Source organism: Mytilus galloprovincialis, chromosome 11 (genome assembly GCF_965363235.1).
Source record: "Mytilus galloprovincialis chromosome 11, xbMytGall1.hap1.1, whole genome shotgun sequence".
In the NCBI taxonomy this organism is placed as follows: domain Eukaryota; kingdom Metazoa; phylum Mollusca; class Bivalvia; order Mytilida; family Mytilidae; genus Mytilus; species Mytilus galloprovincialis.
The window spans coordinates 15,527,179-15,539,549 of record NC_134848.1 but is presented as its reverse complement, the minus strand read 5'-3'; the positions used below and the strand labels follow the sequence as shown (position 1 = coordinate 15,539,549).

The 12,371-nt window shown below is 32.4% G+C and overlaps 1 protein-coding gene across 1 annotated transcript in view; it reads right to left on the bottom strand.

Moving 5' to 3' along the window:
- Positions 1-9,476, bottom strand: part of LOC143051730 (protein dispatched homolog 1-like) — a 60,932-nt gene extending 51,456 nt beyond the window's left edge. The window contains exon 1 of the mRNA XM_076224643.1: positions 9,351-9,476. The gene's annotated coding sequence lies outside the window, so the exon portion shown is untranslated. The remainder of the gene's footprint in view (positions 1-9,350) is intronic.
- Between the last annotated feature and the right edge of the window lie 2,895 nt (positions 9,477-12,371).

Here is a 12,371-nt window from a genome sequence, read left to right as displayed (position 1 = left end):
TCCAGAAAAGATTATTAACGCCAGATTCGGTGTCGACATATAACAATGTTCTGGAATTATTAACATCAGAAATTTCTTTCTGTTATTACTTATTGATGAGCAAGTTTATATTTATGATCTATTATAGCGGAAAATCATTTTAGAGAAACATGACATCTGCGGAATAACATGTGATGTGCGGTTTAAGTCAATGGGGCGGTTAGGGTACAGAAAGTCATAGGACAAAAAGTCACAAGTACATTGTAGGACAAAAGGTCACAGGACTGGAAGTCACAGAACAATAGGTCACAGGACAGAAAGTCACAAAAGTCACAAATTATTTGTTTTAATATATGAGAGAGAGTTCTGAAATCATTTCTTTTTGTTACATGTATTTATTTTACAGTTTAACTTAATAAAATTGTCCATCTTTGTATTTGTCAAATTTTTATCAAATAAAGGGTCTATTTTGGTACCATGGAGCCATTTAATACCAAGCCACTCTAACATTTTTTTTAGGATTAATTACGTTTCCAAAGTTGTTTTTATAAGATAGTTCAAGAAAATTAATAGAATTATTTCAAACAATAAGTGTTTTGAAATTCTTATCCTAAGAAAATAATCTCAAATCTGAATTGTGACTTTTTGTCGTGTGACTTTTGTCCGGCACATTTTGTCTTTAAAATTTTGTCCTGTGGCTTTTTGTCCAACATACCAATAATACAACTGCTAACGTAAATTGTTCATCATATTAAAAAGAAGACTCATTGGACATTTTGTTATTCACATTGAAGTGTTTTCATTTATCAGCAAAAAGGTTTTGGCAATTAAACTAAAAAAATACAAGATAGTACAGTGATTTCTATTGCCATAGAATGTAAAACAGGGAAAAAGACGCAAGTAAGATTTTATATTCAAAGTCCATAACTAAAAAATCAAGTTTTACTTCGTCTAGGAAATTTGAGATAATGATATTCCGGTTTTATAAAAAAAAAAAGTGATTGCTGTTTTTTTTAAAACTGGAGACAATATATACACGGCCGACACTCGGCTAACCGAGAGATTGGTCGGTTAATCTATATTGAGTATGCGGCTATATCGACGGTTGGTCTGTTAATCGGGTTGGCTAAAGTCTGTTAATCAGGTGTTATCGAAAAAATCATTGAAAGTTCAGCATGTTTCATTGTATAACTTTTTAAATATATTGTTATCATAAAGATTATTCATGTCTAACAAAACAATTCAATGTAGTGAATGCAGTGGTGTAATTATTATTTTTCTAGCTTCAATGTACGATCTATAAAATGAAAAGGCGGGTTACTCATCAATAAATTTATACACATTTTACACACACATAAAGTACACAAAATGACACGTTGGTTGAATTGACTTGTATGCAATAATTTGAACATCGAAAAAAGACAGGCATTATGTTTGTTAACCATATTGATATCATTGTGTGAAAAATCTACACGAAAATCTGTATTTTCGTAACATAAATCAATCTTTATTTAAAACTTGGTCTGTTAATGGGTCGGATGTATAAAACCCGGTCTGTTAATTGGTCTGTTAAGAGTAATGAATGGCAATAAAGTATTTTATTGCTATATTGGGTGTGATCGAATCAAATGGGTAGGTTCAAGACGAGCGGCTAAAATATACGACATATACGGAAACAGCACATGGGCAATGAAACATAAAATATACGGATCAACATATGAACAATGAACAATTTATACAATGGAAAATGAAAATTGATAAAAATGGTTTCAAAAAGTGTTATATTGTAGTAATATTAATTTCATCTAAGAATGGTCGCATATATCATGTGGATTCTGTTTAATAGTCATGAATGCCATCAATTTGTCATCTACATTGGTAACCAGATATAGGAAGATGTGGTGTGAGTGCCAATGAGACAACTCTCCATACAAATAACAATTTAAAAAGTAAACCATTATAGGTTAAAGTACGGCCTTCAACACGGAGCCTTGGCTCACACCGAACAACAAGCTATAAAGGGCCCCAAAATTACTAGTGTAAAACCATTCAAACGGGAAAACCAACGGTCTAATCTATATAAACAAAACGAGAAACGAGAAACACGTATATATTACATAAACAAACGACAACTACTGTACATCAGATTCCTGACTTAGGACAGGTGCAAACATTTGCAGCGGGATTAAACGTTTTAATGGATCCAAACCTTCTCCCTTTTTCTGAAACAATAGCATAACATCACAACAAAGAAAAACATACGATAAAATATCAATTGGCAGACTTAACTCAATCAAAAAACCTATGATTAAACAATGAACGAATAAATTTGATCTGCGATATCTGAATACAAATGCACAGTTAATTAAATATTAGAGACAAACATTCATGACCAAAAAGCTAACAAACAAATTCAAACACAGGACATGACTGAGAAATATTTAACCAATCAATGTTCACTTTAGAAAAAAACCGGTTTTTTTATAATCTTGAAGTTTATACAAATGTTGTAAGAATAAGTGAAAAATTGAAGATATTACAAATAATCAAAGCTGGTGTACAGACAAGATCCATATAAATAAAAAATTACAAAAAAGCATTATAAACAGTATCAACAGGTCGAATTAACAAGAAAATACGATTTGAGAGTACTCGCAGTTACTGACAGCTAGTTAAAAGCCAAAACCAATTAATAATAAAAAATCATGCCTCAGAGACTAAAATCGACTAAAACACATCACAGGGATTTAGTATTTTAACGTCATTAATAGTCAAAGAAGACATGACTTGTGCAATGCCAAAAATAAATGTATCGACAGGTAGTAGTATAGTGAAGAGCGACTTCTATAGAAATAAAAGTTAACGTGTCTGTGTCTCTATACATCTCGCCTCAAAAGATAATGAAATTTAGTTATGTTTTAATTTGCTAATGACAATATCAATATTAGTGCCAATGTGAACTATATTCAGAGATCTTATTACAATATTGGTACGATAACCCTTACTTATAAGTTTGTTTAAAGGTTCGATGAGTTTACAAGGATCACATAGTGATTTCCTCGCTTTAAGTACAATATTATCATAAAATTTAGGATGTGAAATACCATTTTTAATAAGCTTTCTACAGGTATAGCCAAATTTACTAATCAAATCTTTGTATCTATGAAAGAATTTAGTAAAAGTTTTAAGTAATTTATGGTATCGAAATCCCTGACACAACAATTTACCAGTGATGCATTGATTACGTTCGTTAAAATCTATGACATCAGAACACACACGGGCAAACCGAACGAGTTGCGATATATAAACACCGTATGATGGAGCCAAAGGCACATCGCCGTCTAAAAAAGGAAAATTAACAATAGGAAATGAAAAATCGTCTCTTTTGTCGTAAATTTAAGTGTGAAGTTTCCCGTTTGAAATTGAAATGTCTAAATCTAGAAAAGGACAACTGCTGCTGTTTATGTTAGATTTAGTTAAAGTAAGTTCGTTTGGGTAAATTTCTGAAGTATATTTAGAGAACTCTGGATTATTCAACGAAAAAATATCATCCAGATAACGGTAGGTATTTTTGAATGTATCAACCAAATGTAACAATGATGGGTCTTTACTGAGTATATAAATCAGAGATAAACGTCGTAATGTAACTCAACATCAGTAAGTAAAATATATTGGGATGCTTAAATATAAAGAATAGAGAAAGAATAATGAGTAAGATAAATAAAATTGAAAGAAAAGTGACATAACAATTTAAATAGCACAGAAACAAACAACACCCCGATCCGGACCCTCGTGGTATACACGAGAATCTGGATGGAGACGCAGACTATAGAATAATAGATAAGAACAGTAGAGACTGATGCATTGCTAAAAAAAGAGAGAACAAATGATATTTTTTTAAGAATACATACATGAAATCCCTGAGTGTTGAAACAGTAACGGATTGCAATGTACTCATATTTGTGACACATGTTATAGAAGTTTACATGTGTAGTTCTCCTCTGCACTTATGTAGAAAGGAACTAGAAATGGAATGAAATGAGTTAAAACTTAAGATAACCTTATGTAGCTGCATTCGCTCCTTTCCATTTACTTCTTTAAAATGATTTGTAAACAACATATGATTAAGTAATAGAAGAAAAGAATCAATTGAATGATTCTGACGAATTAGGATTAACGTCCAGTGACAAACATTATGTGCATATGAGAATGACAACACGTTATATGTACCCTGTGCTGTATTAGAAAGACACGTTCAGTCGGATTTGAGAACGTGCTACTCTGAACACACACACAAAAAAAGGCTGATTTGAAAACGTTAATAATAAATGCATGCATATTCCAGCGGCCAATCCCTAGACACATCCTTCCATAAAATGCAAAGAAAGTCAAAATAAAAATGCTCTTACTAGAAGGATACTGTTGCACCGTTTTCAGTGTCAATATTCTTGATTTTTTTACTCAAGAACATCTAATTCTTAACTTTTTCAATGGGAAAATGTAAAGGTAGCAAAACTATCATCGTGGCTAGATAACTCTTAACTGACACAATTTCAATTGTCCAACCCATTAACAGACTTTATTCCCATAATTTTCACTAAAAAGTGGTATTATTCACGTTATATTACAATTATGAAATATTTACTAATGTCAAATTATTTTTTTAGAACCAAAGTACTATTTTGTGTCCTTTAAATGATATCTAAAATTGTTTGTTTCGCCTTTTATTAAAAAAATTGCTATGCGTATAAGCATAAATTAAACATACTTGCGCGACGCCTTTTAGTTTTACTGAAAACTGTGCAGACTATGAAATGTTTTTACAGGTGGAAAATGTTCTATGATAGTTATCATTTTGTCAGACACTTTTCTTTTTTGATTTGGTTCTTATAATATGCCAAAACTCTGTACATTAAATAGAGTTTAACATTAAATTGTGCGTTTTACTCTTAACAGACGTATAACCAACCCGATTAACAAACCAATCGCCCATATAGCCACATACTCAATATAGATTAACCGACCAATCTCTCGGTTAGCCGAGTGTCGGCCGTGATATAAGGAATATTGATTAATTTACATCTATGTCAACTCAGATATGATAAGATTAAATATAACAAACAATGCTTTAATAGAAGTCCATTTCATCCAAATATTTTTTTTGAAAGGTTCATGTATATTAATTGCGCCAATATGCGGAATTCATTTTGCGCTATTTATACCTGTACTCATAATGATCATACAAAAAAATCATAGATAAAACTAGATTTGTAATTGCTAGCAATAACAGATGGCACCCTTCCCCCATTGCCAGGGTAACGGCAGCCATTTTGAAAATTCCAAAGTCAAACATAACTTTTACACATGTCAATGAACATTGATGTAAAATTTTATAAAGTTTGGAGCATTTTGAACTTCAGTAGTTGTCGTTTGCTGATGCGGTTCATACGTGTTTAGCGGTTCATACGTGTTTATCATTTCTCGGGTTTTTTTATATAGATCAGACCGTTGGTTTTCCCGTTTGAATGGTTTTACACTAGTATTTTTTGGGGCCCATTATAGCTTGCTGTTCGGTGTGAGACAATGCACTGTGTTGATGACCGTACCTTGACCTATAAGGGTTTACTTTTATAAATTGTGACTTGGATAGAGAGTTGTCTCAGTGGTAATACGTTACAGAATATTTTTTCCCCTTGGAACTTTTATTATGGTCTAACAAGCAGGTTTTCAAAGAACAAAATAGTAGAATAATAATAGATAGGAGAGGGTCTGGATGGGTCTTACAGGGAATAGTTAACAATGGAAACCAAATTTACAGAAAAATCACCAAAATTAAAGAAAAGTGGAAAATAGGATAAAACAATAATTGATAGAGAATAAATGGGAGTTTAGTATAAAGAATAGAGAATAATGGGCAAAAAATATAATGAATACAGACAAATTACCTAAAATATGAACGAATGCAAAAATGATGTACCCCTTAGGGACGACATCAAAAGTTCAATGAAGGATAAAACAAAACTTAATTCACATAGTTTTTTCGCTGAACCACCCTCTTAACTTAATTTGGGAAAAATTGATTGACCAATAGGGATATATGTAAAATCGATTTTAGTTTAACAAAACTTGCAGCAATGTTGACAAACCCCCCACAAAACCCCCACCCCAAACCATTTGATTTAAGTTTTTTATGCTACATCGATCTTTTGATGTCGTCCCTTATACGGACCCTCATAGAAAATCATATTTATTTATGTACTGCACTATGGAACAAATCATATTGGTGATAAATGTCCTCATATTTCAGATTTTTACTTAAATTTTACATTTTCGATATTTTAATATTACTAATATTTAATTTAATATAGGAAGATTATGACATCAAACAGTAACTATGATGGATAAATTTAGTAAATTTATTAAGCGTATCATGAAAGGTGTATGTGCTCCTGGCTAAGATCGTATCTCACGACACCGGTTCTCACGACACAGGTTCTCACGACACTATCGTTATACAAAAACAAATATAAAAGGTATACAATTATTTATGTACTCTTAATATAATATATGGTCCGAGACCACAATTGTCGTCAAATATAGTCCCTAGTGTTGACAGTGGGTTACTTGCCATTAATTTTTATACCCCTTCTAAATTTATTTCTCCATGTTTAATGCCTCATATTGCAAGTAGGGGGTGAAATTACACTGTAAAAAAATTTGGGTCCAGAATTTTAAAGGAAAGTAGTGATTTGGTCCAGGTGAAAAAGGTTGAAAAATAGCACTTCGGAAGCTGTCAAAAGATTTCAAGACGCCCTAAAGATAAAATTGTCCATATTTTGAGTTACAGGCGATGAAGTTTTCTATAATTTTGATATAATTTGTCCCAAAAGTAGTACAACACACTGTAAGAGTTTCTTTGAGAAAGCGCAGGTGGGATTTTTTTTATTTTCATTTATGTTCTAAAAGAAATGCACTACGAAATAATTGTGGTCTCGGACCACATGTAGTGCAAGTGACTTTTCTGTACCTATATCAATATATGACCATTGAAGGACTACAACATTTTGTACATTGGGATTTTATATGTCTTTTCATCAAAATACGGTAATATGAAGAGACATTTTTTTAAAGTATGCTCTGGGGACTGTCTTTTGACCATAATTAAAGGGGCACTAGCTACGAGATATATAAAAAAAATCTAAAGTATGATTTGTTTTTGTTCAATCGATAATGGAAGTGATATAGTGAAATAATAATTCACATTAAGTTTGAGCAGCCAAAATGGTTCAATTTGTCAAATAAGACAAAATAACATTGATAATGAATTATTCACTTGCAAGTTAATAATTCGACCTCATTAAATCCGTATTCATATGAACTTCAATTTAACCCCTTCACTATAGATGGACAACGCATGCATTGTACGTGTACTGGTTATTCTAAAGGATATATATACAATATTAGGTCAATGTCAGAAAAATATCAACTTTTTTGTATGAGGCTGAGAAACTGGAAAGGGCAAGGCCCTTCTCCAGTTTTGCGCCGAGTACAAAAATGTTGATATTTTTCTGACATTGACCTAATATTGTTTTTATACTGCAACGTAAATTACATGGATAGCTTTTTTAATCCTTACACAAATGTCAAACTTATCTTCATCTCTTAATGGACCCCTGATTGTGGAGAAAGTGCTCCATGCTAAAATTGACATTATACAAAATATAACTATGTTACTATATTTAGGAAATAACAGCTAGTTGCAGTATGAGGGAACAGTCATTATGTACCAGCTGGGGGGTTGGGCAATGTTTTGGGGGTAAAAATATTTTTGATGATCTTTTTTTTCGGGGGGGGGGGGGGGGTGTCAAAAACATGTTCCAATATTAAATGGGGGGTCAATTTTTTTCAAACAGTATTTTCAACAACTACAAAATTTTATGTTCTCCTTAAAAATAAATACTGACATCTGATTAGTATCAGATAAGTGTGATACAATCAAGCCATAATCTTTGCCTAATGCTACATTTAATCTGAATGTCTCACCCTTTTAATACATAATAGAGTATGGAATAGTGACCTATTCCAGCTGCCCATTCCTACAGATCAATTACATAGTAATAATATTGACTTTAAGCAATTTGTTTATCAACACAGTCTTATTTTAATTAAAGATGGATAGAGAAAAGAAGGAAAATGCTAAAATATTTCAACGTAAGATTTATAGAGAAAAAAGAACTTTAAAAAGAAAACTTCAAACAAAATATTGTGAAAATAATATTCGGATTTCTCTTCAAACATGCTCTACAATTTTGGAAAATCGACAAAAATCAAATAGATACATGTATGAAGCACAAAACTCCAAGTTTGATTTTCGTTCTCTGCTGTCATTATTTATTATTTATGCATTGAATATTGTCTAACATAGAAATAACCTTTCTAGCAATTGTTGAAATTTTGGGGTTTATTTTGGGGCAGGTGTTTGGAAACAACCCCTAGATGACTCCCTAAAGCCCCTACCCCCAAAATCAACTGGTCCCGCTTATCTACAGAATGAATACAAAAGAAATAGATTTCAACAGCATGTGTTAATAATTATAAATTAACTGTTAACACATTTTTGAAATACTAAGGCTTTTCTTCCTCAGGAATAGATTACCTTAGTTGAACTTTTAGGAATTTTTAGTCCTCAATGCTCTTCAACTTCGTACACTTTTGGGCTTTTTTAACATTTTTTGATTCGAGCGTCACTGATGAGTCTTTTGTAGACGAAACACGCGTCTGGCGTAAATATGAAATTTCAATCCTGGTATCTTTGATGCCGGAGTTTATTTACAAGCACATGTTCATGAAAAATGCAGCAAATTTTCCAAAAGCCGAGTATCCCTATCTTGATTGACCGAGAAGATACAAGCCTATGAAAAATTCGAAAATTTGATTATTTTCAAGGCTTTGTGACGGGATTGCTTCCCTTAGAAAAACTTAGTAGATACTTAGTCAGCCGTAAGCGGTTGAGCTAAGGAAGTACTTATAGTCGGTTTGCGCGCTGCCTTGTAACACAGAGGTACCGGATTCGAGTCCCGGTGGAGACAAGCAATTTTGTAATGGAAATTCGTGCTCTCCGGTTACAGCTTCTTACTTTTTAAAACCCATAAATAAAAATAAAGTTCTTTTGTAGAAGTTGTTCCGTTTTCTATAAATTTGTGCCATTTTACCAAAATACCCATTCTTAGAAAATTTTAGTTTTTAGTACTATGAAATGATTATCAAATGAGGGGTTGTTACTCATTTGGGGAACTGTTCCTCATTTGGCGGGTTGTGCCCAACCTGTTTAAGACACATTCACCCTGAAATATCAAAATATCTCACATTACCTTATGACTTGTCCTCATATACACAATCCTAGTTTTTACGCAATGTTATTCAATTTCAATATCATAACAATATCCAATACTGGTAGAAATGAACATTATATGTAAGCTATTAAAGATTTATGTATGTATAACTTCATAACAGTGCTTATATTGAGTAACATTAATGAAAAAGATTATTGGAAATCTATTCCAAAACTCAACCAATCAGATCACGACTTTTTGAACTGTATTTGTTTTTACAGGTAATCTTGATGGTTGCAATTTATTTACGTTCCTGGTTATTTTTAATAACTAATTCTTTTTAAGTTCAATTTTAGGGGAAAAATCAAACAATATATTTTTTTTAAATCAATGTCCGTCTGAAAGTATGACAAAATATTCTGCCATGTCATTCTTGTAAGAATCGATTATTGTGGTACCACACTGTTATAGATTCTATGCGTATAAAGCTATTGTAATGGAATAGAACTAAAATGAAAGAAATATTCTGAAATCTTATTTCCATTGGCAAAATTATTCTGGAATATTATTTCCATGCTCTGGAAGAGTTAAGCCTATTTGCTGGAATATTATTTCTTATGAGTAGCAACCCTCTATCAAGACATCATGATAGGAAATACAAGCCCGGGGATATCATATGCTGCGTATGCAGGCGGTGCTGGAATGTTGCTACATAGAAATGGAATGTTCACAATTGGGAAGCTGAAATCATATCTTTTGTCTTAAAGTTTTGTTTTCAACCGACCCTCATTGTCAATTTACAGGCGACAAAAACATATAAAAGACAACGAAACAATCCAAGAGACTATGAAACAACTCATCATAGATACAAGAATAAACAAATCGTGTACTACACCAGGCGCAAATTCGTCTACAAAAGACTCGTCAATAACGATCGTATCAAAAAGGTTAAAAAGGTCAAAACAGTTATATAACTTATAACATACTATTATATAAACTGACTTGTATGTGCCATTATATAAACGTATTATCTCTGTGTATCAATTTTTCTTCTTTCAGGGATCGCTCACTTCAAAGCAGAGCTAGATTTGTTACCCTGGGTTTATACAGCCGACTGCATGCTGTCATTGTCACGTGCTGCAGATAAACATGCAAACTAATTCAACTCGCGCAACTCTTAACAACAACAAAAAACAAAATAGATAAACTGACTTTACATGATATTTAGTAATCGTATACCTTTTTCATTTTTTCAAAGACTTTTATGCATAGAATTGTTCCCCGAGTTTCAGTCTGCTACTGGCATTCTATTACGTGCAATAAATATACATGCAAATAAATTCAACAAGGGAAGCTCGGTACAACAACAACAACAAAAAACAATTATATAAACTGACCTATTGTTTATGACGTCTTTATACTAAATCCATTGGATGTTGGATGTGTACGGATTGACAGTTTAGTCTTAGATGCATGATTTTTTATTAGTTGTTGTTAGTGGCTTTGAACTGGCTGTCAGATAAGTGCTAGTACTCTCAGATCTGTTTTTGTGTCTTTTTTTGTCGGGATGTATAAGTACCCGGTCACGTCCAATTGTATTTTTGTCCATCTGATGAGTTGAGCCTTTTTCAACTGATTTTCATAGTTCGTTATTATGTTGTACTGTTTTACCACTGTCCCAGGTTAGGGGGAGGGTTGGGATCCCTGTCCCAAGTCAGGAGCCTGTAATTCAGTGGTTGTCGTTTGTTTATGTGTTACATATTTGTTTTTCGTTCATGTTTTTATATAAATAAGGACGTTAGTTTTCTCGTTTGAATTGTTTTACATTGTCTTATCGGGGCCTTTTATAGCTGAATATGCGGTATGGGCTTTGCTCATTGTTAAAGGCCGTACGGTGACCTATAGTTGTTAATGTCTTTGTCATTTTGGTCTCTTGTGGACAGTTGTATCATTGGCAATCATACCACATCTTCTTTTTTAAAACTTTACATGAAATTAAAAAAAACGTATAGTATTTTTCAAATTTTCAGGTTCTAGGAGTCTTCTTCATACAACAGGTACAAAGCATAGAAAATTTTCCCAGAGCTACAGTCTGCTGCTGGCATTCTCTCATGCGCAATAGTTAAAAAGGAAAACAAATACAAGTCGGACACCTCTGGACAAAAACTTTATATATAAAAGTTCCGTGTATTGTTACTTAAGAATTGAATGCTTCTTTTTGTAACTTTATGGGGTGTAAAAGCGTTGACCGAAGTACATTTTGTATGAAGCGCAGAAGCGCTTCATTCTAAAAATGTGCGCACGGTCAACGCTTTTACTTATATAGAATATTTTCTCAAATGTGTTAGACTTGGATAAAGGCTATCATATTTAATCAATATGGTGACCTGCAAAAAATACTGTTCAAATTCAATGTTGTTCGAAATATATAAAATGTATTGTACGAGTTTTATAAATTGATCGAAAAGTGAGAATGTTAAAACATTGCCAGGCGCGTAGCTACGTTTACGTCAAAACGCCCGGGCGTCAATTGAATTTTTTCAAACGAAAGGTATCATATATTATAGATTTGTTTATTGTCTTTCATAGTCTGAATCTACTAGTTGAGAATCTTCAGAGAATTTTACCAACTTTCCTTCTATTTAAATGAATTCATTATCTTCTGTGAATCTATATGTGGTTTGCATTTTTGTTGAGCCTGTGATATTTCTATATGTCGCAAAAGCAATACATATGTGATTCTAAATTTCGTCGGTGGTGTCACTAGGATAAGTGTGTTGTTGAAAGCTGTTTATTCTAAATATATCAATACCTGGAGCAAACCTTTGTATGGAAGTTAAACAGAAACTGTTCACGACAAAAGAGTATCTAGAGCATAATGATGAAATTCTATGTTTAATTTTGTCATATTTAGAATAAAATAAAAGCTTTGTTGCACAAGACGATACAGTCTGGTATAAAAGTTTGTCATATACCAATTATTTTGTCAAACCTTTATTGGATTTTATGACAGAAGAAGCTTTTTTCTGAATAATGTTTGAATCAAAATTTTGAAAACAT